This window comes from Crinia signifera, unplaced genomic scaffold (genome assembly GCF_055691185.1).
Source record: "Crinia signifera unplaced genomic scaffold, ASM5569118v1 HAP2_SCAFFOLD_287, whole genome shotgun sequence".
Classification (NCBI taxonomy): domain Eukaryota; kingdom Metazoa; phylum Chordata; class Amphibia; order Anura; family Myobatrachidae; genus Crinia; species Crinia signifera.
The window spans coordinates 31,614-52,908 of NW_028142180.1; the positions used below are offsets into that span (position 1 = coordinate 31,614).

The 21,295-nt window shown below is 41.3% G+C and overlaps 26 non-coding genes and 7 pseudogenes across 26 annotated transcripts; all 33 read left to right on the plus strand.

Moving 5' to 3' along the window:
- The first annotated feature begins 6,089 nt into the window (after positions 1-6,089).
- On the plus strand, positions 6,090-6,208 carry LOC146054877 (5S ribosomal RNA). The gene has a single exon (XR_014468298.1). It is a non-coding gene; the product is annotated as a 5S ribosomal RNA (ribosomal RNA).
- A 346-nt stretch (positions 6,209-6,554) lies between these two features.
- On the plus strand, positions 6,555-6,673 carry LOC146055040 (5S ribosomal RNA). Its single transcript, XR_014468411.1, has one exon. It is a non-coding gene; the product is annotated as a 5S ribosomal RNA (ribosomal RNA).
- Positions 6,674-7,018: 345 nt separating this feature from the next.
- LOC146055057 (5S ribosomal RNA) lies at positions 7,019-7,137 on the plus strand. The gene has a single exon (XR_014468426.1). It is a non-coding gene; the product is annotated as a 5S ribosomal RNA (ribosomal RNA).
- A 345-nt stretch (positions 7,138-7,482) lies between these two features.
- Positions 7,483-7,601, plus strand: LOC146054933 (5S ribosomal RNA). The gene has a single exon (XR_014468349.1). It is a non-coding gene; the product is annotated as a 5S ribosomal RNA (ribosomal RNA).
- Positions 7,602-7,947: 346 nt separating this feature from the next.
- LOC146055016 (5S ribosomal RNA) lies at positions 7,948-8,066 on the plus strand (annotated as a pseudogene).
- A 345-nt stretch (positions 8,067-8,411) lies between these two features.
- LOC146055041 (5S ribosomal RNA) lies at positions 8,412-8,530 on the plus strand. Its single transcript, XR_014468412.1, has one exon. It is a non-coding gene; the product is annotated as a 5S ribosomal RNA (ribosomal RNA).
- Positions 8,531-8,875: 345 nt separating this feature from the next.
- LOC146054973 (5S ribosomal RNA) lies at positions 8,876-8,994 on the plus strand. The gene has a single exon (XR_014468385.1). It is a non-coding gene; the product is annotated as a 5S ribosomal RNA (ribosomal RNA).
- A 345-nt stretch (positions 8,995-9,339) lies between these two features.
- Positions 9,340-9,458, plus strand: LOC146055042 (5S ribosomal RNA). The gene has a single exon (XR_014468413.1). It is a non-coding gene; the product is annotated as a 5S ribosomal RNA (ribosomal RNA).
- A 345-nt stretch (positions 9,459-9,803) lies between these two features.
- LOC146055019 (5S ribosomal RNA) lies at positions 9,804-9,922 on the plus strand (annotated as a pseudogene).
- A 345-nt stretch (positions 9,923-10,267) lies between these two features.
- On the plus strand, positions 10,268-10,376 carry LOC146055031 (5S ribosomal RNA; annotated as a pseudogene).
- Positions 10,377-10,722: 346 nt separating this feature from the next.
- LOC146054986 (5S ribosomal RNA) lies at positions 10,723-10,841 on the plus strand. The gene has a single exon (XR_014468397.1). It is a non-coding gene; the product is annotated as a 5S ribosomal RNA (ribosomal RNA).
- Positions 10,842-11,186: 345 nt separating this feature from the next.
- Positions 11,187-11,305, plus strand: LOC146055043 (5S ribosomal RNA). Its single transcript, XR_014468414.1, has one exon. It is a non-coding gene; the product is annotated as a 5S ribosomal RNA (ribosomal RNA).
- Positions 11,306-11,651: 346 nt separating this feature from the next.
- LOC146054893 (5S ribosomal RNA) lies at positions 11,652-11,770 on the plus strand. The gene has a single exon (XR_014468312.1). It is a non-coding gene; the product is annotated as a 5S ribosomal RNA (ribosomal RNA).
- A 345-nt stretch (positions 11,771-12,115) lies between these two features.
- LOC146055046 (5S ribosomal RNA) lies at positions 12,116-12,234 on the plus strand. Its single transcript, XR_014468416.1, has one exon. It is a non-coding gene; the product is annotated as a 5S ribosomal RNA (ribosomal RNA).
- A 345-nt stretch (positions 12,235-12,579) lies between these two features.
- Positions 12,580-12,698, plus strand: LOC146055003 (5S ribosomal RNA; annotated as a pseudogene).
- A 346-nt stretch (positions 12,699-13,044) lies between these two features.
- LOC146054891 (5S ribosomal RNA) lies at positions 13,045-13,163 on the plus strand. Its single transcript, XR_014468310.1, has one exon. It is a non-coding gene; the product is annotated as a 5S ribosomal RNA (ribosomal RNA).
- A 345-nt stretch (positions 13,164-13,508) lies between these two features.
- LOC146055010 (5S ribosomal RNA) lies at positions 13,509-13,627 on the plus strand (annotated as a pseudogene).
- Positions 13,628-13,973: 346 nt separating this feature from the next.
- On the plus strand, positions 13,974-14,092 carry LOC146054902 (5S ribosomal RNA). Its single transcript, XR_014468320.1, has one exon. It is a non-coding gene; the product is annotated as a 5S ribosomal RNA (ribosomal RNA).
- A 345-nt stretch (positions 14,093-14,437) lies between these two features.
- Positions 14,438-14,556, plus strand: LOC146054976 (5S ribosomal RNA). Its single transcript, XR_014468388.1, has one exon. It is a non-coding gene; the product is annotated as a 5S ribosomal RNA (ribosomal RNA).
- Positions 14,557-14,901: 345 nt separating this feature from the next.
- LOC146055069 (5S ribosomal RNA) lies at positions 14,902-15,020 on the plus strand. The gene has a single exon (XR_014468437.1). It is a non-coding gene; the product is annotated as a 5S ribosomal RNA (ribosomal RNA).
- Positions 15,021-15,366: 346 nt separating this feature from the next.
- Positions 15,367-15,485, plus strand: LOC146055047 (5S ribosomal RNA). Its single transcript, XR_014468417.1, has one exon. It is a non-coding gene; the product is annotated as a 5S ribosomal RNA (ribosomal RNA).
- Positions 15,486-15,831: 346 nt separating this feature from the next.
- LOC146054894 (5S ribosomal RNA) lies at positions 15,832-15,950 on the plus strand. Its single transcript, XR_014468313.1, has one exon. It is a non-coding gene; the product is annotated as a 5S ribosomal RNA (ribosomal RNA).
- A 345-nt stretch (positions 15,951-16,295) lies between these two features.
- On the plus strand, positions 16,296-16,414 carry LOC146055048 (5S ribosomal RNA). Its single transcript, XR_014468418.1, has one exon. It is a non-coding gene; the product is annotated as a 5S ribosomal RNA (ribosomal RNA).
- A 345-nt stretch (positions 16,415-16,759) lies between these two features.
- LOC146055004 (5S ribosomal RNA) lies at positions 16,760-16,878 on the plus strand (annotated as a pseudogene).
- A 346-nt stretch (positions 16,879-17,224) lies between these two features.
- LOC146054884 (5S ribosomal RNA) lies at positions 17,225-17,343 on the plus strand. Its single transcript, XR_014468304.1, has one exon. It is a non-coding gene; the product is annotated as a 5S ribosomal RNA (ribosomal RNA).
- A 345-nt stretch (positions 17,344-17,688) lies between these two features.
- LOC146055012 (5S ribosomal RNA) lies at positions 17,689-17,807 on the plus strand (annotated as a pseudogene).
- Positions 17,808-18,153: 346 nt separating this feature from the next.
- Positions 18,154-18,272, plus strand: LOC146054903 (5S ribosomal RNA). The gene has a single exon (XR_014468321.1). It is a non-coding gene; the product is annotated as a 5S ribosomal RNA (ribosomal RNA).
- Positions 18,273-18,617: 345 nt separating this feature from the next.
- LOC146054977 (5S ribosomal RNA) lies at positions 18,618-18,736 on the plus strand. The gene has a single exon (XR_014468389.1). It is a non-coding gene; the product is annotated as a 5S ribosomal RNA (ribosomal RNA).
- A 345-nt stretch (positions 18,737-19,081) lies between these two features.
- Positions 19,082-19,200, plus strand: LOC146054896 (5S ribosomal RNA). The gene has a single exon (XR_014468315.1). It is a non-coding gene; the product is annotated as a 5S ribosomal RNA (ribosomal RNA).
- Positions 19,201-19,546: 346 nt separating this feature from the next.
- LOC146054908 (5S ribosomal RNA) lies at positions 19,547-19,665 on the plus strand. Its single transcript, XR_014468326.1, has one exon. It is a non-coding gene; the product is annotated as a 5S ribosomal RNA (ribosomal RNA).
- A 346-nt stretch (positions 19,666-20,011) lies between these two features.
- Positions 20,012-20,130, plus strand: LOC146055049 (5S ribosomal RNA). Its single transcript, XR_014468419.1, has one exon. It is a non-coding gene; the product is annotated as a 5S ribosomal RNA (ribosomal RNA).
- A 345-nt stretch (positions 20,131-20,475) lies between these two features.
- LOC146054904 (5S ribosomal RNA) lies at positions 20,476-20,594 on the plus strand. Its single transcript, XR_014468322.1, has one exon. It is a non-coding gene; the product is annotated as a 5S ribosomal RNA (ribosomal RNA).
- A 345-nt stretch (positions 20,595-20,939) lies between these two features.
- Positions 20,940-21,058, plus strand: LOC146054979 (5S ribosomal RNA). Its single transcript, XR_014468390.1, has one exon. It is a non-coding gene; the product is annotated as a 5S ribosomal RNA (ribosomal RNA).
- Positions 21,059-21,295: the final 237 nt, after the last annotated feature.

Below are 21,295 nucleotides of genomic sequence, written 5' to 3' on the forward strand. Positions count from 1 at the left end.
ATAAAAAAAAAAAACCTGCACCCCCAAAAAGTTGCTGATCAGCACAGATATACTGATCAGCACAAAAGGGGGGGTAGCAGACACAAAATATAGCATTCTCTATCACTCTCTGTCACTATCTCTCTCTATCTCTCTATCTCTCACTATCTATCACTATCTATTACTCTATGACACTGCAGCAGCAGCACTGACAGTTATATATATATATAAAAAAAGCCCTTGCACCCCCAAAAAGTTGCTGTTCAGCACAGATATACTGATCAGCACAAAAGGGGGGTAGCAGACACAAAATATAGCACTCTCTATCACTCTCTGTCACTATCTCTCTCTATCTCTCTATCTCTCACTATCTATCACTCTATGGCACTGCAGCAGCAGCACTGCACCCCCAAAAAGTTGCTGATCAGTTCATTTATACTGATCAGCACAAAAGGGGGGGCAGCAGACACAAAATATAGCACTCTCTGTCACTATCTCTCTCTATCTCTCTCTATCTCTCTCTATCTCTCTATCTATAACTCTATCACAATGCAGCAGCAGCAGCACAACACAGGAAGTCACAAGAAGTCAGATCCAGGAAGCATCCAGCACGCTACAAGCAGTGATCAGGTGATCAGGTAAGTATTTGCAAGGATCAGGTCAGTATATCACGGCAGATAGGCACGGTGACCGCACTGCACGCAATTCCAGACCGGAATGGCGTCTGCAGTGCAGTCACCGTTAGTTTAAATCACCCTCCATGGCTGTGATTGGTCCGTCGGTCCGACAGACCAATCACGGCCTTTGGGGGCGGGTGGGGTGAGGTGGGGTGACACCAGTGTCACCCTTACACCCCGTGGTGATTGGTGCTGTACTTTACAGCACCAATCACCACCGATCCCTGTGTCACCGGCGAACGTTATTCGCCGGTACACAGAAAACGCTGTAATTGGCTGTTCACATTTGAACAGCCAATCACAGCGATCGCCGACGGGGGGGAGGCATCGCCACCCCCCCTGGGCATGCAGGGACATGTCTGCTGTCAGGGACAGCAGACATGTTTAAACTGTCACCGCGTCTATAGACGCGGTGACAGTTTAAAGCCATGACGTACATTTATGCCATGCGTCGGGAAGTACAACCCGGCCATGACGTAAATGTACGTCAAATGTCGGGAAGGGGTTAAAAGGTGATTTCTACGATACCCCACTTTTGCGCGTCGGACCTCAACTTTTCCCGTAAACGCAGAAAAAACGCAATTTTCAGGAGAAACGAGACAGACATCCCCTCCCTCTGCCACCCACCCGCCCAACTTACAGCCAGCCATTAGACATGCACAGATAGTTCTGAGGGTCTGTCTGTGATGTCATAAAGGGCCTGCTGATCAATGGGCAGCTTTCAAATTGGCTGCTGTATTTGATTGACAGATGGAAGCTGGCAGCTGATTGGCTGTCTAGCCTAAAGTGCTTTACACACCTCCCTGATGGTACCACTGGCTAAGACTCCACCTCAGCTCATTGGGTAATGAAAAATTTAGAACAATTGATGGATGAAAGCAGGCAGGCCGGCCATTTTGGGACGCTCATTGGACTTGTTTAATGCAATGCACCTTTGTATTTTCACATGCATTCGCTTCATGCTGTAACCACTGTGCATAAAAATTTGGAAACATGGCATACAGTGTATCATTTGGTGTCTAAATCATGTTTCCCATGTTTTTCCTTCCCAGATACTAGCCATTTGAGTGTTTGGAGCACTTTTTAGCTAAAATCCTCCTACGGGGCCTAACTGCATATGCTAAAGCCTGCCTATTTTGAATGGTCTAGTGGCCCCTGCAACCTCCAAAAATATCAGGACTTACTTCCCCAATAACCTGCTAACTCACCCCTGAAATACATACTTATTCACCCTATTTTGTTAATTGGACTCATTTCTCATTTAAAATGCCAGTTTTTGGGGGGCCAGAAATCTGCGTCTTTAAAAGGTGATTTCTACGATACCCCACTTTTGCGCGTTGGACCTCAACTTTTCCCGTAAACGCAGAAAAGCCGCAATTTTCAGGAGAAACGAGACAGACATCCCCTCCCTCTGCCACCCACCCGCCCACTTGACAGCCAGCCAATAGACATGCACAGATAGTTCTGAGGGTCTGTCTGTGATGTCATAAAGGGCCTGCTGATCAATGGCAGCTTTCTGATTGGCTGCTGTATTTGATTGACAGATGGAAGCTGGCAGCTGATTGGCTGTCTAGCCTAAAGTGCTTTACACACCTCCCTGATGGTACCACTGGCTAAGACTCCACCTCAGCTCATTGGGTAATGAAAAATTTAGAACAATTGATGGATGAAAGCAGGCAGGCCGGCCATTTTGGGACGCTCATTGGACTTGTTTAATGCAATGCACCTTTGTATATTCACATGCATTCGCTTCATGCTGTAACTACTGTGCATACAAATTTGGAAACATGGCATACAGTGTATCATTTGGTGTCTAAGTCATGTTTCCCATATTTTCCCTTCCCAGATACTAGCCCGTTTGAGTGTTTAGGGCACTTTTTAGCTAAAATCATCCTACGGGGCCTAACTGCATATGCTAAAGCCTGCCTATTTTGAATGGTGTAGTGGCCCCTGCAACCTCCAAAAATATCAGGACTTACTTCCCCAATAACCTGCTAACTCACCCCTGAAATACATACTTATTCACCCTATTTTGTTCATTGGACTCATTTCTCATTTGAAATGCCCATATTTGGGGGGCCAAAAATGTGCGTCTTTAAAAGGTGATTTCTACGATACCCCACTTTTGCGCGTCGGACCTCAACTTTTCCCGTAAACGCAGAAAAACCGCAATTTTCAGGAGAAACGAGACAGACATCCCCTCCCTCTGCCACCCACCCGCCCAACTGACAGCCAGCCATTAGACATGCACAGATAGTTCTGAGGGTCTGTCTGTGATGTCATAAAGGGCCTGCTGATCAATGGGCAGCTTTCAAATTGGCTGCTGTATTTGATTGACAGATGGAAGCTGGCAGCTGATTGGCTGTCTAGCCTAAAGTGCTTTACACACCTCCCTGATGATACCACTGGCTAAGACTCCACCTCAGCTCATTGGGTAATGAAAAATATAGAACAATTGATAGATGAAAGAAGGCAGGCCGGCCATTTTGGGACGCTCATTGGACTTGTTTAATGCAATGCACCTTTGTATTTTCACATGCATTCGCTTCATGCTGTAACCACTGTGCATAAAAATTTGGAAACATGGCATACAGTGTATCATTTGGTGTCTAAGTCATGTTTCCCATATTTTCCCTTCCCAGATACAAGCCCGTTTGAGTGTTTGGGGCACTTTTTAGCTAAAATCATTCTACGGGGCCTAACTGCATATGCTAAAGCCTTCCTTTTTTTGAATGGTGTAGTTGCCCCTGCAACCTCCAAAAATATTAGGACTTACTTCCACAATAACCTGCTAACTCACCCCTAAAATACATACTTATTCACCCTATTTTGTTCATTGGACTTATTTCTCATTTGAAATGCCCTTTTTTGGGGGGCCAGAAATGTGCGTCTTTAAAAGGTGATTTCTACGATACCCCACTTTTGCGCGTCGGACCTCAACTTTTCCCATAAACGCAGAAAAAACGCAATTTACAGGAGAAACGAGACAGACATCCCCTCCCTCTGCCACCCACCCGCCCAACTGAAAGCCAGCCATTAGACATGCACAGATAGTTCTGAGGGTCTGTCTGTGATGTCATAAAGGGCCCTCTAATCAATGGGCAGCTTTCTGATTGGCTGCTGTATTTGATTGACAGATGGAAGCTGGCAGCTGATTGGCTGTCTAGCCTAAAGTGCTTTACACACCTCCCTGATGGTACCACTGGCTAAGACTCCACCTCAGCTCATTGGGTAATGAAAAATTTAGAACAATTGATGGATGAAAGCAGGCAGGCCGGCCATTTTGGGACGCTCAGTGGACTTGTTTAATGCAATGCACCTTTGTATATTCACATGCATTCGCTTCATGCTGTAACCACTGTGCATAAAAATTTGGAAACATGGCATACAGCGTATCATTTGGTGTCTAAGTCATGTTTCCCATATTTTCCCTTCCCAGATACAAGCCCGTTTGAGTGTTTGGGACACTTTTTAGCTAAAATCATCCTACAGGGCCTAACTGCATATGCTAAAGCCTGCCTATTTTGAATGGTGTAGTGGCCCCTGCAACCTCCAAAAATATTAGGACTTACTTCCCCAATAACCTGCTAACTCACCCCTGAAATACATACTTATTCACCCTATTTGTTCATTGGACTCATTTCTCATTTGAAATGCCCATTTTTGGGGGGCCAGAAATGTGCGTCTTTAAAAGGTGATTTCTACGATACCCCACTTTTGCGCGTCAGACCTCAACTTTTCCCGTAAACGCAGAAAAAACGCAATTTTCAGGAGAAACGAGACAGACATCCCCTCCCTCTGCCACCCACCCGCCCAACTGACAGCCAGCCATTAGACATGCACAGATAGTTCTGAGGGTCTGTCTGTGATGTCATAAAGGGCCTGCTGATCAATGGGCAGCTTTCTGATTGGCTGCTGTATTCGATTGACAGATGGAAGCTGGCAGCTGATTGGCTGTCTAGCCTAAAGTGCTTTACACACCTCCCTGATGGTACCACTGGCTAAGACTCCACCTCAGCTCATTGAGTAATGAAAAATTTAGAACAATTGATGGATGAAAGCAGGAAGGCCATTTTGGGATGGTCAGTGGACTTGTTTAATGAAATGCACCTTTGTATATTCACATGCATTCGCTTCATGCTGTAACCACTGTGCATAAAAATTTGGAAACATGGCATACAGTGTATCATTTGGTGTCTAAGTCATGTTTCCCATGTTTTTCCTTCCCAGATACTAGCCCGTTTGAGTGTTTGGGGCACTTTTTAGCTAAAATCATCCTACGGGGCCTAACTGCATATGGTAAAGCCTGCCTATTTTGAATGGTCTAGTGGCCCCTGCAACCTCCAAAAATATCAGGACTTACTTCCCCAATAACCTGCTAACTCACCCCTGAATTACATACTTATTCACCCTATTTTGTTCATTGGACTCATTTCTCATTTGAAATGCCCATTTTTGGGGCGCCAGAAATGTGCGTCTTTAAAAGGTGATTTCTACGATACCCCAGTTTTGCGCGTCGGACCTCAACTTTTCCCGTAAACGCAGAAAAAACGCAATTTTCAGGAGAACGAGACAGACATCCCCTCCCTCTGCCACCCACCCGCCCAACTGACAGCCAGCCATTAGACATGCACAGATAGTTCTGAGGGTCTGTCTGTGATGTCATAAAGGGCCTGCTGATCAATGGGCAGCTTTCAAATTGCTGCTGTATTTGATTGACAGATGGAAGCTGGCAGCTGATTTGCTGTCTAGCCTAAAGTGCTTTACACACCTCCCTGATGGTACCACTGGCTAAGATTCCACCTCAGCTCATTGGGTAATGAAAAATATAGAACAATTGATGGATGAAAGCAGGCAGGCCGGCCATTTTGGGACGCTCATTGGACTTGTTTAATGCAATGTACTTTTGTTTATTCATATGCATTCGCTTCATGCTGTAACCACTGTGCATAAAAATTTGGAAACATGGCATACAGTGCTTTATTTGGTGTCTAAGTCATGTTTGCCATATTTTCCCTTCCCAGATACAAGCCTGTTTGAGTGTTTGGGGCACTTTTTAGCTAAAATCAACCTACAGGGCCTAACTGCATATGCTAAAGCCTGCCTATTTTGAATGGTGTAGTGGCCCCTGCAACCTCCAAAAATATCAGGACTTACTTCCCCAATAACCTGCTAACTCATGGAAGCTAAGCAGTGTTGGGCCTGGTTAGTACTTGGGTGGGAGACCACATGGAAACACCAGGTGCTGTAGGTTTTTTCACATTACTTGCAAATTGTTAATATCATGCTAATATCATGCTAATATCATGTCCTGTAGGTCTTTTTACATTACCAACACTTGATTTTTTTTAGTAATCCAATACAGTTAGGAAACTTTTTTATTAGCTTACCTGGTGATAGAAGCAGAAGAGGGCAAAAAAGTGCCTGTATCTCACCTACAGCCATACCACATTGGATAGGCCCAATCTCGTCTGATCTTGGAAGTTAAGCAGTGTTGGGCCTGGTTAGTACTTGGGTGGGAGACCACATGGGAACACCAGGTGCTGTAGGTTTTTTCACATTACTGGCAAATTGTTTTTATTCTCTAGCTATTTAAATTGGAAACTTTTTCTTTTTATTGCCAGCACTGACATTTGGAAGAGGTCAAACAGACACAATAGCCATCACCTAAAGACTTACCACACTGTTTAGGCCCAATTCCAACTGCTTTTGGCAGCTAAACAGTGTTGAGCCTCTTTAGTAGTTTAATTTAAGACCCCCTGCTAATATAATGTCCTGTAGGTCTTTTTACATTACCAACACATGATTTTTTTCATTAAGCCAATACAGTTAGGAAACTTTTTTAATTAGCTTACCTGGTGATAGAAGTAGAAGAGGGCAAAAAATTGCCTGTATCTCACCTACAGCCATACCACATTGGATAGGCCCAATCTCGTCTGATCTTGGAAGCTAAGCAGTGTTGGGCCTGGTTAGTACTTGGGTGGGAGACCACATGGGAACACCAGGTGCTGTAGGTTTTTTCACATTACAGGCAAATTGTTTTTATTCTCTAGCTATTTAAATTGGAAACTTTTTCTTTTTATTGCCAGTACAGACATTTGGAAGAGGTCAAACAGACACAATAGCCATCACCTAAAGACTTACCACACTGTTTAGGCCCAATTCCAACTGCTTTTGGCAGCTAAACAGTGTTGAGCCTGTTTAGTAGTTTAATTTAAGACCCCCTGCTAATATCATGTCCTGTAGGTCTTTTTACATTACCAACACATGATTTTTTTCAGTAAGCCAATACAGTTAGGAAACTTTTTTATTAGCTTACCTGGTGATAGAAGTAGAAGAGGGCAAAAAAGTGCCTGTATCTCACCTACAGCCATACCACATTGGATAGGCCCAATCTCGTCTGATCTTGGAAGCTAAGCAGTGTTGGGCCTGGTTAGTACTTGGGTGGGAGACCACCTGGGAACACCAGGTGCTGTAGGTTTTTTCACATTACTGGCAAATTGTTTTTATTCTCTAGCTATTTAAATTGGAAACTTTTTCTTTTTATTGCCAGCACAGACATTTGGAAGAGGTCAAACAGACACAATAGCCATCACCTAAAGACTTACCACACTGTTTAGGCTCAATTCCAACTGCTTTTGGCAGCTAAACAGTGTTGAGCCTCTTTTGTAGTTTCATTTAAGACCCCCTGCTAATATCATGTCCTGTAGGTCTTTTTACATTACCAACACATGATTTTTTTTAGTAAGCCAATACAGTTAGGAAACTTTTATATTAGCTTACCTGGTGATAGAAGTAGAAGAGGGCAAAAAAGTGCCTGTATCTCACCTACAGCCCTACCACATTGGATAGGCCCAATCTCGTCTGATCTTGGAAGCTAAGCAGTGTTGGGCCTGGTTAGTACTTGGGTGGGAGACCACATGGGAACACCAGGTGCTGTAGGTTTTTTCACATTACAGGCAAATTGTTTTTATTCTCTAGCTATTTATATTGGAAACTTTTTCGTTTTATTGCCAGCACAGACATTTGGAAGAGGTCAAACAGACACAATAGCCATAACCTAAAGACTTACCACACTGTTTAGGCTCAATTCCAACTGCTTTTGGCAGCTAAACAGTGTTGAGCCTGTTTAGTAGTTTAATTTAAGACCCCCTGCTAATATCATGTCCTGTAGGTCTTTTTACATTACCAACACATGATTTTTTTTAAGTAAGCCAATACAGTTAGGAAACTTTTTTATTAGCTTACCTTGTGATAGAAGTAGAAGAGGGCAAAAAAGTGCCTGTATCTCACCTACAGCCCTACCACATTGGATAGGCCCAATCTCGTCTGATCTTGGAAGCTAAGCAGTGTTGGGCCTGGTTAGTATTTGGGTGGCAGACCAACTGGGAACACCAGGTGCTGTAGGTTTTTTCACATTACTGGCAAATTGTTTTTATTCTCTAGCTATTTATATTGGACACTTTTTCTTTTTATTGCCAGCACAGACATTTGGAAGAGGTCAAACAGACACAATAGCCATCACCTAAAGACTTACCACACTGTTTAGGCTCAATTCCAACTGCTTTTGGCAGCTAAACAGTGTTGAGCCTCTTTTGTAGTTTAATTTAAGACCCCCTGCTAATATCATGTCCTGTAGGTCTTTTTACATTACCAACACATGATTTTTTTCAGTAAGCCAATACAGTTAGGAAACTTTTGTATTAGCTTACCTGGTGATAGAAGTAGAAGAGGGCAAAAAAGTGCCTGTATCTCACCTACAGCCATACCACATTGGATAGGCCCAATCTCGTCTGATCTTGGAAGCTAAGCAGTGTTGGGCCTGGTTAGTACTTGGGTGGGAGACCACATGGGAACACCAGGTGCTGTAGGTTTTTTCACATTATTGGCAAATTGTTTTTATTCTCTAGCTATTTATATTGGAAACTTTTTCTTTTTATTGCCAGCACAGACATTTGGAAGAGGTCAAACAGACACAATAGCCATCACCTAAAGACTTACCACACTGTTTAGGCTCAATTCCAACTGCTTTTGGCAGCTAAACAGTGTTGAGCCTCTTTTGTAGTTTAATTTAAGACCCCCTGCTAATATAATGTCCTGTAGGTCTTTTTACATTACCAACACATGATTTTTTTCAGTAAGCCAATACAGTTAGGAAACTTTTGTATTAGCTTAGCTGGTGATAGAAGTAGAAGAGGGCAAAAAAAAGCTTTTAACTCACCTACAGCCATACCACATTGGATAGGCCCAATCTCGTCTGATCTTGGAAGCTAAGCAGTGTTGGGCCTGGTTAGTACTTGGGTGGGAGAACACATGGGAACACCAGGTGCTGTAGGTTTTTTCACATTACTGGCAAATTGTTTTTATTCTCTAGCTATTTAAATTGGAAACGTTTTCTTTTTATTGCCAGTACAGACATTTGGAAGAGGTCAAACAGACACAATAGCCATCACCTTAAGACTTACCACACTGTTTAGGCCCAATTCCAACTGCTTTTGGCAGCTAAACAGTGTTGAGCCTCTTTAGTAGTTTAATTTAAGACCCCCTGCTAATATCATGTCCTGTAGGTCTTTTTACATTACCAACACATGATTTTTTTCAGTAAGCCAATACAGTTAGGAAACTTTTTTATTAGCTTACCTGGTGATAGAAGTAGAAGAGGGCAAAAAAGTGCCTATATCTCACCTACAGCCATACCACATTGGATAGGCCCAATCTCGTCTGATCTTGGAAGCTAAGCAGTGTTGGGCCTGGTTAGTACTTGGGTGGGAGACCACATGGGAACACCAGGTGCTGTAGGTTTTTTCACATTACAGGCAAATTGTTTTTATTCTCTAGCTATTTAAATTGGAAACTTTTTCTTTTTATTGCCAGTACAGACATTTGGAAGAGGTCAAACAGACACAATAGCCATCACCTAAAGACTTACCACACTGTTTAGGCCCAATTCCAACTGCTTTTGGCAGCTAAACAGTGTTGAGCCTGTTTAGTAGTTTAATTTAAGACCCCCTGCTAATATCATGTCCTGTAGGTCTTTTTACATTACCAACACATGATTTTTTTTAGTAAGCCAATACAGTTAGGAAACTTTTATATTAGCTTACCTGGTGATAGAAGTAGAAGAGGGCAAAAAAGTGCCTGTATCTCACCTACAGCCATACCTTATTGAATAGGCCCAATCTCGTCTGATCTTGGATGCTAAGCAGTGTTGGGCCTGGTTAGCACTTGGGTGGGAGACCAACTGGGAACACCAGGTGCTGTAGGTTTTTTCACATTACTGGCAAATTGTTTTTATTCTCTAGCTATTTATATTGGAAACTTTTTCTTTTTATTGCCAGCACAGACATTTGGAAGAGGTCAAACAGACACAATAGCCATCACCTAAAGACTTACCACACTGTTTAGGCTCAATTCCAACTGCTTTTGGCAGCTAAACAGTGTTGAGCCTCTTTTGTAGTTTAATTTAAGACCCCCTGCTAATATCATGTCATGTAGGTCTTTTTACATTACCAACACATGATTTTTTTCAGTAAGCCAATATAGTTAGGAAACTTTTGTATTAGCTTACCTGGTGATAGAAGTAGAAGAGGGCAAAAAAGTGCCTGTATCTCACCTACAGCCATACCACATTGGATAGGCCTGATCTTGGAAGCTAAGCAGTGTTGGGCCTGGTTAGTACTTGGGTGGAAGACCACATGGGAACACCAGGTGCTGTAGGTTTTTTCACATTACTGGCAAATTGTTTTTATTCTCTAGCTATTTAAATTGGAAACTTTTTCTTTTTATTGCCAGTACAGACATTTGGAAGAGGTCAAACAGACACAATAGCCATCACCTAAAGACTTACCACACTGTTTAGGCCCAATTCCAACTGCTTTTGGCAGCTAAACAGTGTTGAGCCTGTTTAGTAGTTTAATTTAAGACCCCCTGCTAATATCATGTCCTGTAGGTCTTTTTACATTACCAACACATGATTTTTTTTAAGTAAGCCAATACAGTTAGGAAACTTTTTTTTTAGCTTACCTTGTGATAGAAGTAGAAGAGGGCAAAAAAGTGCCTGTATCTCACCGACAGCCATACCACATTGGATAGGCCCAATCTCGTCTGATCTTGGAAGCTAAGCAGTGTTGGGCCTGGTTAGTACATGGGTGGGAGACCACCTGGGAACACCAGGTGCTGTAGGTTTTTTCACATTACTGGCAAATTGTTTTTATTCTCTAGCTATTTAAATTGGAAACTTTTTCTTTTTATTGCCAGCACAGACATTTGGAAGAGGTCAAACAGACACAATAGCCATCACCTAAAGACTTACCACACTGTTTAGGCTCAATTCCAACTGCTTTTGGCAGCTAAACAGTGTTGAGCCTCTTTTGTAGTTTAATTTAAGACCCCCTGCTAATATCATGTCCTGTAGGTCTTTTTACATTACCAACACATGATTTTTTTCAGTAAGCCAATACAGTTAGGAAACTTTTGTATTAGCTTACCTGGTGATAGAAGTAGAAGAGGGCAAAAAAGTGCCTTTAACTCACCTACAGCCATACCACATTGGATAGGCCCAATCTCGTCTGATCTTGGAAGCTAAGCAGTGTTGGGCCTGGTTAGTACTTGGGTGGGAGACCACATGGGAACACCAGGTGCTGTAGGTTTTTTCACATTACAGGCAAATTGTTTTTATTCTCTAGCTATTTAAATTGGAAAAATTTTCTTTTTATTGCCAGTACAGACATTTGGAAGAGGTCAAACAGACACAATAGCCATCACCTAAAGACTTACCACACTGTTTAGGCCCAATTCCAACTGCTTTTGGCAGCTAAACAGTGTTGAGCCTGTTTAGTAGTTTAATTTTAGACCCCCTGCTAATATCATGTCCTGTAGGTCTTTTTACATTACCAACACATGATTTTTTTTAAGTAAGCCAATACAGTTAGGAAACTTTTTTTTTAGCTTACCTTGTGATAGAAGTAGAAGAGGGCAAAAAAGTGCCTGTATCTCACCTACAGCAATACCACATTGGATAGGCCCAATCTCGTCTGATCTTGGAAGCTAAGCAGTGTTGGGCCTGGTTAGTACTTGGGTGGGAGACCACCTGGGAACACCAGGTGCTGTAGGTTTTTTCACATTACTGGCAAATTGTTTTTATTCTCTAGCTATTTAAATTGGAAACTTTTTCTTTTTATTGCCAGCACAGACATTTGGAAGAGGTCAAACAGACACAATAGCCATCACCTAAAGACTTACCACACTGTTTAGGCTCAATTCCAACTGCTTTTGGCAGCTAAACAGTGTTGAGCCTCTTTTGTAGTTTAATTTAAGACCCCCTGCTAATATCATGTCCTGTAGGTCTTTTTACATTACCAACACATGATTTTTTTCAGTAAGCCAATACAGTTAGGAAACTTTTGTATTAGCTTACCTGGTGATAGAAGTAGAAGAGGGCAAAAAAGTGCCTTTAACTCACCTACAGCCATACCACATTGGATAGGCCCAATCTCGTCTGATCTTGGAAGCTAAGCAGTGTTGGGCCTGGTTAGTACTTGGGTGGGAGACCACATGGGAACACCAGGTGCTGTAGGTTTTTTCATATTACAGGCAAATTGTTTTTATTCTCTAGCTATTTAAATTGGAAAAATTTTCTTTTTATTGCCAGTACAGACATTTGGAAGAGGTCAAACAGACACAATAGCCATCACCTAAAGACTTACCACACTGTTTAGGCCCAATTCCAACTGCTTTTGGCAGCTAAACAGTGTTGAGCCTCTTTAGTAGTTTAATTTAAGACCCCCTGCTAATATCATGTCCTGTAGGTCTTTTTACATTACCAACACATGATTTTTTTCAGTAAGCCAATACAGTTAGGAAACTTTTTTATTAGCTTACCTGGTGATAGAAGTAGAAGAGGGCAAAAAAGTGCCTGTATCTCACCTACAGCCATACCACATTGGATAGGCCCAATCTCGTCTGATCTTGGAAGCTAAGCAGTGTTGGGCCTGGTTAATACTTGGGTGGGAGACCACATGGGAACACCAGGTGCTGTAATTTTTTTCACATTACAGGCAAATTGTTTTTATTCTCTAGCTATTTAAATTGGAAACTTTTTCTTTTTCTTGCCAGTACAGACATTTGGAAGAGGTCAAACAGACACAATAGCCATCACCTAAAGACTTACCACACTGTTTAGGCCAAATTCCAACTGCTTTTGGCAGCTAAACAGTGTTAAGCCTGTTTAGTAGTTTAATTTAAGACCCCCTGCTAATATCATGTCCTGTAGGTCTTTTTACATTACCAACACATGATTTTTTTTAAGTAAGCCAATACAGTTAGGAAACTTTTTTATTAGCTTACCTGGTGATAGAAGTAGAAGAGGGCAAAAAAGTGCCTGTATCTCACCTACAGCCATACCACATTGGATAGGCCCAATCTCTTCTGATCTTGGAAGCTAAGCAGTGTTGGGCCTGGTTAGTACTTGGGTGGGAGACCACCTGGGAACACCAGGTGCTGTAGGTTTTTTCACATTACTGGCAAATTGTTTTTATTCTCTAGCTATTTATATTGGAAACTTTTTATTTTTATTGCCAGCACAGACATTTGGAAGAGGTCAAACAGACACAATAGCCATCACCTAAAGACTTACCACACTGTTTAGGCTCAATTCCAACTGCTTTTGGCAGCTAAACAGTGTTGAGCCTCTTTTGTAGTTTAATTTAAGACCCCCTGCTAATATCATGTACTGTAGGTCTTTTTACATTACCAACACATGATTTTTTTCAGTAAGCCAATACAGTTAGGAAACTTTTGTATTAGCTTACCTGGTGATAGAAGTAGAAGAGGGCAAAAAAGTGCCTTTAACTCACCTACATCCATACCACATTGGATAGGCCCAATCTCGTCTGATCTTGGAAGCTAAGCAGTGTTGGGCCTGGTTAGTACTTGGGTGGGAGACCACATGGGATCACCAGGTGCTGTAGGTTTTTTCACATTACTGGCAAATTGTTTTTATTCTCTAGCTATTTAAATTGGAAGCTTTTTCTTTTTATTGCCAGTACAGACATTTGGAAGAGGTCAAACAGACACAATAGCCATCACCTAAAGACTTACCACACTGTTTAGGCCCAATTCCAACTGCTTTTGGCAGCTAAACAGTGTTGAGCCTCTTTAGTAGTTTAATTTAAGACCCCCTGCTAATATCATGTCCTGTAGGTCTTTTTACATTACCAACACATGATTTTTTTTAAGTAAGCCAATACAGTTAGGAAACTTTTTTATTAGCTTACCTGGTGATAGAAGTAGAAGAGGGCAAAAAAGTGCCTGTATCTCACCTACAGCCATACCACATTGGATAGTCCCAATCTCGTCTGATCTTGGAAGCTAAGCAGTGTTGGGCTTGGTTAGTACTTGGGTGGGAGACCACATGGGAACACCAGGTGCTGTAGGTTTTTTCACATTACAGGCAAATTGTTTTTATTCTCTAGCTATTTAAATTGTAAACTTTTTCTTTTTATTGCCAGTACAGACATTTGGAAGAGGTCAAACAGACACAATAGCCATCACCTAAAGACTTACCACACTGTTTAGGCCCAATTCCAACTGCTTCTGGCAGCTAAACAGTATTGAGCCTCTTTAGTAGTTTAATTTAAGACCCCCTGCTAATATCATGTCCTGTAGGTCTTTTTACATTACCAACACATGATTTTTTTCAGTAAGCCAATACAGTTAGGAAACTTTTTTATTAGCTTACCTGGTGATAGAAGTAGAAGAGGGCAAAAAAGTGCCTGTATCTCACCTACAGCCATACCACATTGGATAGGCCCAATCTCGTCTGATCTTGGAAGCTAAGCAGTGTTGGGACTGGTTAGTACTTGGGTGGGAGACCACATGGGAACACCAGGTGCTGTAGGTTTTTTCACATTACAGGCAAATTGTTTTTATTCTCTAGCTATTTAAATTGGAAACTTTTTCTTTTTATTGCCAGTACAGACATTTGGAAGAGGTCAAACAGACACAATAGCCATCACCTAAAGACTTACCACACTGTTTAGGCCCAATTCCAACTGCTTTTGGCAGCTAAACAGTGTTGAGCCTCTTTTGTAGTTTAATTTAAGCCCCCCTGCTAATATCATGTCCTGTAGGTCTTTTTACATTACCAACACATGATTTTTTTTAGTAAGCCAATACAGTTAGGAAACTTTTGTATTAGCTTACCTGGTGATAGAAGTAGAAGAGGGCAAAAAAGTGCCTGTATCTCACCTACAGCCATACCACATTGGATAGGCCCAATCTCGTCTGATCTTGGAAGCTAAGCAGTGTTGGGCCTGGTTAGTACTTGGGTGGGAGACCACCTGGGAACACCAGGTGCTGTAGGTTTTTTCACATTACTGGAAAAATTGTTTTTATTCTCTAGCTATTTAAATTGGAAACTTTTTCTTTTTATTGCCAGCACAGACATTTGGAAGAGGTCAAACAGACACAATAGCCATCACCTAAAGACTTACCACACTGTTTAGGCTCAATTCCAACTGCTTTTGGCAGCTAAACAGTGTTGAGCCTCTTTTGTAGTTTAATTTAAGACCCCCTGCTAATATCATGTCCTGTAGGTCTTTTTACATTACCAACACATGATTTTTTTCAGTAAGCCAATACAGTTAGGAAACTTTTGTATTAGCTTACCTGGTGATAGAAGTAGAAGAGGGCAAAAAAGTGCCTTTAACTCACCTACAGCCATACCACATTGGATAGGCCCAATCTCGTCTGATCTTGGAAGCTAAGCAGTGTTGGGCCTGGTTAGTACTTGGGTGGGAGACCACATGGGAACACCAGGTGCTGTAGGTTTTTTCACATTACAGGCAAATTGTTTTTATTCTCTAGCTATTTAAATTGGAAAAATTTTCTTTTTATTGCCAGTACAGACATTTGGAAGAGGTCAAACAGACACAATAGCCATCACCTAAAGACTTACCACACTGTTTAGGCCCAATTCCAACTGCTTTTGGCAGCTAAACAGTGTTGAGCCTGTTTAGTAGTTTAATTTTAGACCCCCTGCTAATATCATGTCCTGTAGGTCTTTTTACATTACCAACACATGATTTTTTTTAAGTAAGCCAATACAGTTAGGAAACTTTTTTTTTAGCTTACCTTGTGATAGAAGTAGAAGAGGGCAAAAAAGTGCCTGTATCTCACCTACAGCAATACCACATTGGATAGGCCCAATCTCGTCTGATCTTGGAAGCTAAGCAGTGTTGGGCCTGGTTAGTACTTGGGTGGGAGACCACCTGGGAACACCAGGTGCTGTAGGTTTTTTCACATTACTGGCAAATTGTTTTTATTCTCTAGCTATTTAAATTGGAAACTTTTTCTTTTTATTGCCAGCACAGACATTTGGAAGAGGTCAAACAGACACAATAGCCATCACCTAAAGACTTACCACACTGTTTAGGCTCAATTCCAACTGCTTTTGGCAGCTAAACAGTGTTGAGCCTCTTTTGTAGTTTAATTTAAGACCCCCTGCTAATATCATGTCCTGTAGGTCTTTTTACATTACCAACACATGATTTTTTTCAGTAAGCCAATACAGTTAGGAAACTTTTGTATTAGCTTACCTGGTGATAGAAGTAGAAGAGGGCAAAAAAGTGCCTTTAACTCACCTACAGCCATACCACATTGGATAGGCCCAATCTCGTCTGATCTTGGAAGCTAAGCAGTGTTGGGCCTGGTTAGTACTTGGGTGGGAGACCACATGGGAACACCAGGTGCTGTAGGTTTTTTCATATTACAGGCAAATTGTTTTTATTCTCTAGCTATTTAAATTGGAAAAATTTTCTTTTTATTGCCAGTACAGACATTTGGAAGAGGTCAAACAGACACAATAGCCATCACCTAAAGACTTACCACACTGTTTAGGCCCAATTCCAACTGCTTTTGGCAGCTAAACAGTGTTGAGCCTCTTTAGTAGTTTAATTTAAGACCCCCTGCTAATATCATGTCCTGTAGGTCTTTTTACATTACCAACACATGATTTTTTTCAGTAAGCCAATACAGTTAGGAAACTTTTTTATTAGCTTACCTGGTGATAGAAGTAGAAGAGGGCAAAAAAGTGCCTGTATCTCACCTACAGCCATACCACATTGGATAGGCCCAATCTCGTCTGATCTTGGAAGCTAAGCAGTGTTGGGCCTGGTTAATACTTGGGTGGGAGACCACATGGGAACACCAGGTGCTGTAATTTTTTTCACATTACAGGCAAATTGTTTTTATTCTCTAGCTATTTAAATTGGAAACTTTTTCTTTTTCTTGCCAGTACAGACATTTGGAAGAGGTCAAACAGACACAATAGCCATCACCTAAAGACTTACCACACTGTTTAGGCCAAATTCCAACTGCTTTTGGCAGCTAAACAGTGTTAAGCCTGTTTAGTAGTTTAATTTAAGACCCCCTGCTAATATCATGTCCTGTAGGTCTTTTTACATTACCAACACATGATTTTTTTTAAGTAAGCCAATACAGTTAGGAAACTTTTTTATTAGCTTACCTGGTGATAGAAGTAGAAGAGGGCAAAAAAGTGCCTGTATCTCACCTACAGCCATACCACATTGGATAGGCCCAATCTCGTCTGATCTTGGAAGCTAAGCAGTGTTGGGCCTGGTTAGTACTTGGGTGGGAGACCACCTGGGAACACCAGGTGCTGTAGGTTTTTTCACATTACTGGCAAATTGTTTTTATTCTCTAGCTATTTATATTGGAAACTTTTTATTTTTATTGCCAGCACAGACATTTGGAAGAGGTCAAACAGACACAATAGCCATCACCTAAAGACTTACCACACTGTTTAGGCTCAATTCCAACTGCTTTTGGCAGCTAAACAGTGTTGAGCCTCTTTTGTAGTTTAATTTAAGACCCCCTGCTAATATCATGTACTGTAGGTCTTTTTACATTACCAACACATGATTTTTTTCAGTAAGCCAATACAGTTAGGAAACTTTTGTATTAGCTTACCTGGTGATAGAAGTAGAAGAGGGCAAAAAAGTGCCTTTAACTCACCTACATCCATACCACATTGGATAGGCCCAATCTCGTCTGATCTTGGAAGCTAAGCAGTGTTGGGCCTGGTTAGTACTTGGGTGGGAGACCACATGGGATCACCAGGTGCTGTAGGTTTTTTCACATTACTGGCAAATTGTTTTTATTCTCTAGCTATTTAAATTGGAAGCTTTTTCTTTTTATTGCCAGTACAGACATTTGGAAGAGGTCAAACAGACACAATAGCCATCACCTAAAGACTTACCACACTGTTTAGGCCCAATTCCAACTGCTTTTGGCAGCTAAACAGTGTTGAGCCTCTTTAGTAGTTTAATTTAAGACCCCCTGCTAATATCATGTCCTGTAGGTCTTTTTACATTACCAACACATGATTTTTTTTAAGTAAGCCAATACAGTTAGGAAACTTTTTTATTAGCTTACCTGGTGATAGAAGTAGAAGAGGGCAAAAAAGTGCCTGTATCTCACCTACAGCCATACCACATTGGATAGTCCCAATCTCGTCTGATCTTGGAAGCTAAGCAGTGTTGGGCTTGGTTAGTACTTGGGTGGGAGACCACATGGGAACACCAGGTGCTGTAGGTTTTTTCACATTACAGGCAAATTGTTTTTATTCTCTAGCTATTTAAATTGTAAACTTTTTCTTTTTATTGCCAGTACAGACATTTGGAAGAGGTCAAACAGACACAATAGCCATCACCTAAAGACTTACCACACTGTTTAGGCCCAATTCCAACTGCTTCTGGCAGCTAAACAGTGTTGAGCCTCTTTAGTAGTTTAATTTAAGACCCCCTGCTAATATCATGTCCTGTAGGTCTTTTTACATTACCAACACATGATTTTTTTCAGTAAGCCAATACAGTTAGGAAACTTTTTTATTAGCTTACCTGGTGATAGAAGTAGAAGAGGGCAAAAAAGTGCCTGTATCTCACCTACAGCCATACCACATTGGATAGGCCCAATCTCGTCTGATCTTGGAAGCTAAGCAGTGTTGGGACTGGTTAGTACTTGGGTGGGAGACCACATGGGAACACCAGGTGCTGTAGGTTTTTTCACATTACAGGCAAATTGTTTTTATTCTCTAGCTATTTAAATTGGAAACTTTTTCTTTTTATTGCCAGTACAGACATTTGGAAGAGGTCAAACAGACACAATAGCCATCACCTAAAGACTTACCACACTGTTTAGGCCCAATTCCAACTGCTTTTGGCAGCTAAACAGTGTTGAGCCTCTTTTGTAGTTTAATTTAAGCCCCCCTGCTAATATCATGTCCTGTAGGTCTTTTTACATTACCAACACATGATTTTTTTTAGTAAGCCAATACAGTTAGGAAACTTTTGTATTAGCTTACCTGGTGATAGAAGTAGAAGAGGGCAAAAAAGTGCCTGTATCTCACCTACAGCCATACCACATTGGATAGGCCCAATCTCGTCTGATCTTGGAAGCTAAGCAGTGTTGGGCCTGGTTAGTACTTGGGTGGGAGACCACCTGGGAACACCAGGTGCTGTAGGTTTTTTCACATTACTGGAAAAATTGTTTTTATTCTCTAGCTATTTATATTGGAAACTTTTTCTTTTTATTGCCAGCACAGACATTTGGAAGAGGTCAAACAGACACAATAGCCATCACCTAAAGACTTACCACACTGTTTAGGCTCAATTCCAACTGCTTTTGGCAGCTAAACAGTGTTGAGCCTCTTTTGTAGTTTAATTTAAGCCCCCCTGCTAATATCATGTCCTGTAGGTCTTTTTACATTACCAACACATGATTTTTTTTAGTAAGCCAATACAGTTAGGAAACTTTTGTATTAGTTTACCTGGTGATAGAAGTAGAAGAGGGCAAAAAAGTGCCTGTATCTCACCTACAGCCATACCACATTGGATAGGCCCAATCTCGTCTGATCTTGGAAGCTAAGCAGTGTTGGGCCTGGTTAGTACTTGGGTGGGAGACCACCTGGGAACACCAGGTGCTGTAGGTTTTTTCACATTACTGGAAAAATTGTTTTTATTCTCTAGCTATTTATATTGGAAACTTTTTCTTTTTATTGCCAGCACAGACATTTGGAAGAGGTCAAACAGACACAATAGCCATCACCTAAAGACTTACCACACTGTTTAGGCCCAATTCCAACTGCTTTTGGCAGCTAAACAGTGTTGAGCCTCTTTAGTAGTTTAATTTAAGACCCCCTGCTAATATCATGTCCTGTAGGTCTTTTTACATTACCAACACATGATTTTTTTCAGTAAGCCAATACAGTTAGGAAACTTTTTTATTAGCTTACCTGGTGATAGAAGTAGAAGAGGGCAAAAAAGTGCCTGTGTCTCACCTACAGCCATACCACATTGGATAGGCCCAATCTCGTCTGATCTTGGAAGCTAAGCAGTGTTGGGCCTGGTTAGTACTTGGGTGGGAGACCACATGGGAACACCAGGTGCTGTAGGTTTTTTCACATTACAGGCAAATTGTTTTTATTCTCTAGCTATTTAAATTGGAAACTTTTTCTTTTTATTGCCAGTACAGACATTTGGAAGAGGTCAAACAGACATAATAGCAATCACCTAAAGACTTACCACACTGTTTAGGCCCAATTCCAACTGCTTTTGGCAGCTAAACAGTGTTGAGCCTCTTTAGTAGTTTAATTTAAGACCCCCTGCTAATATCATGTCCTGTAGGTCTTTTTACATTACCAACACATGATTTTTTTCAGTAAGCCAATACAGTTAGGAAACTTTTTTATTAGCTTACCTGGTGATAGAAGTAGAAGAGGGCAAAAAAGTGCCTGTATCTCACCTACAGCCATACCACATTGGATAGTCCCAATCTCGTCTGATCTTGGAAGCTAAGCAGTGTTGGGCTTGGTTAGTACTTGGGTGGGAGACCACATGGGAACACCAGGTGCTGTAGGTTTTTTCACATTACAGGCAAATTGTTTTTATTCTCTAGCTATTTAAATTGGAAACTTTTTCTTTTTATTGCCAGTACAGACATTTGGATGAGGTCAAACAGACACAATAGCCATCACCTAAAGACTTACCACACTGTTTAGGCCCAATTCCAACTGCTTCTGGCAGCTAAACAGTGTTGAGCCTCTTTAGTAGTTTAATTTAAGACCCCCTGCTAATATCATGTCCTGTAGGTCTTTTTACATTACCAACACATGATTTTTTTCAGTAAGCCAATACAGTTAGGAAACTTTTTTATTAGCTTACCTGGTGATAGAAGTAGAAGAGGGCAAAAAAGTGCCTGTATCTCACCTACAGCCATACCACATTGGATAGGCCCAATCTCGTCTGATCTTGGAAGCTAAGCAGTGTTGGGACTGGTTAGTACTTGGGTGGGAGACCACATGGGAACACCAGGTGCTGTAGGTTTTTTCACATTACAGGCAAATTGTTTTTATTCTCTAGCTATTTAAATTGGAAATTTTTTCTTTTTATTGCCAGTACAGACATTTGGAAGAGGTCAAACAGACACAATAGCCATCACCTAAAGACTTACCACACTGTTTAGGCCCAATTCCAACTGCTTTTGGCAGCTAAACAGTGTTGAGCCTGTTTAGTAGTTTAATTTAAGACCCCCTGCTAAGATCATGTCCTGTAGGTCTTTTT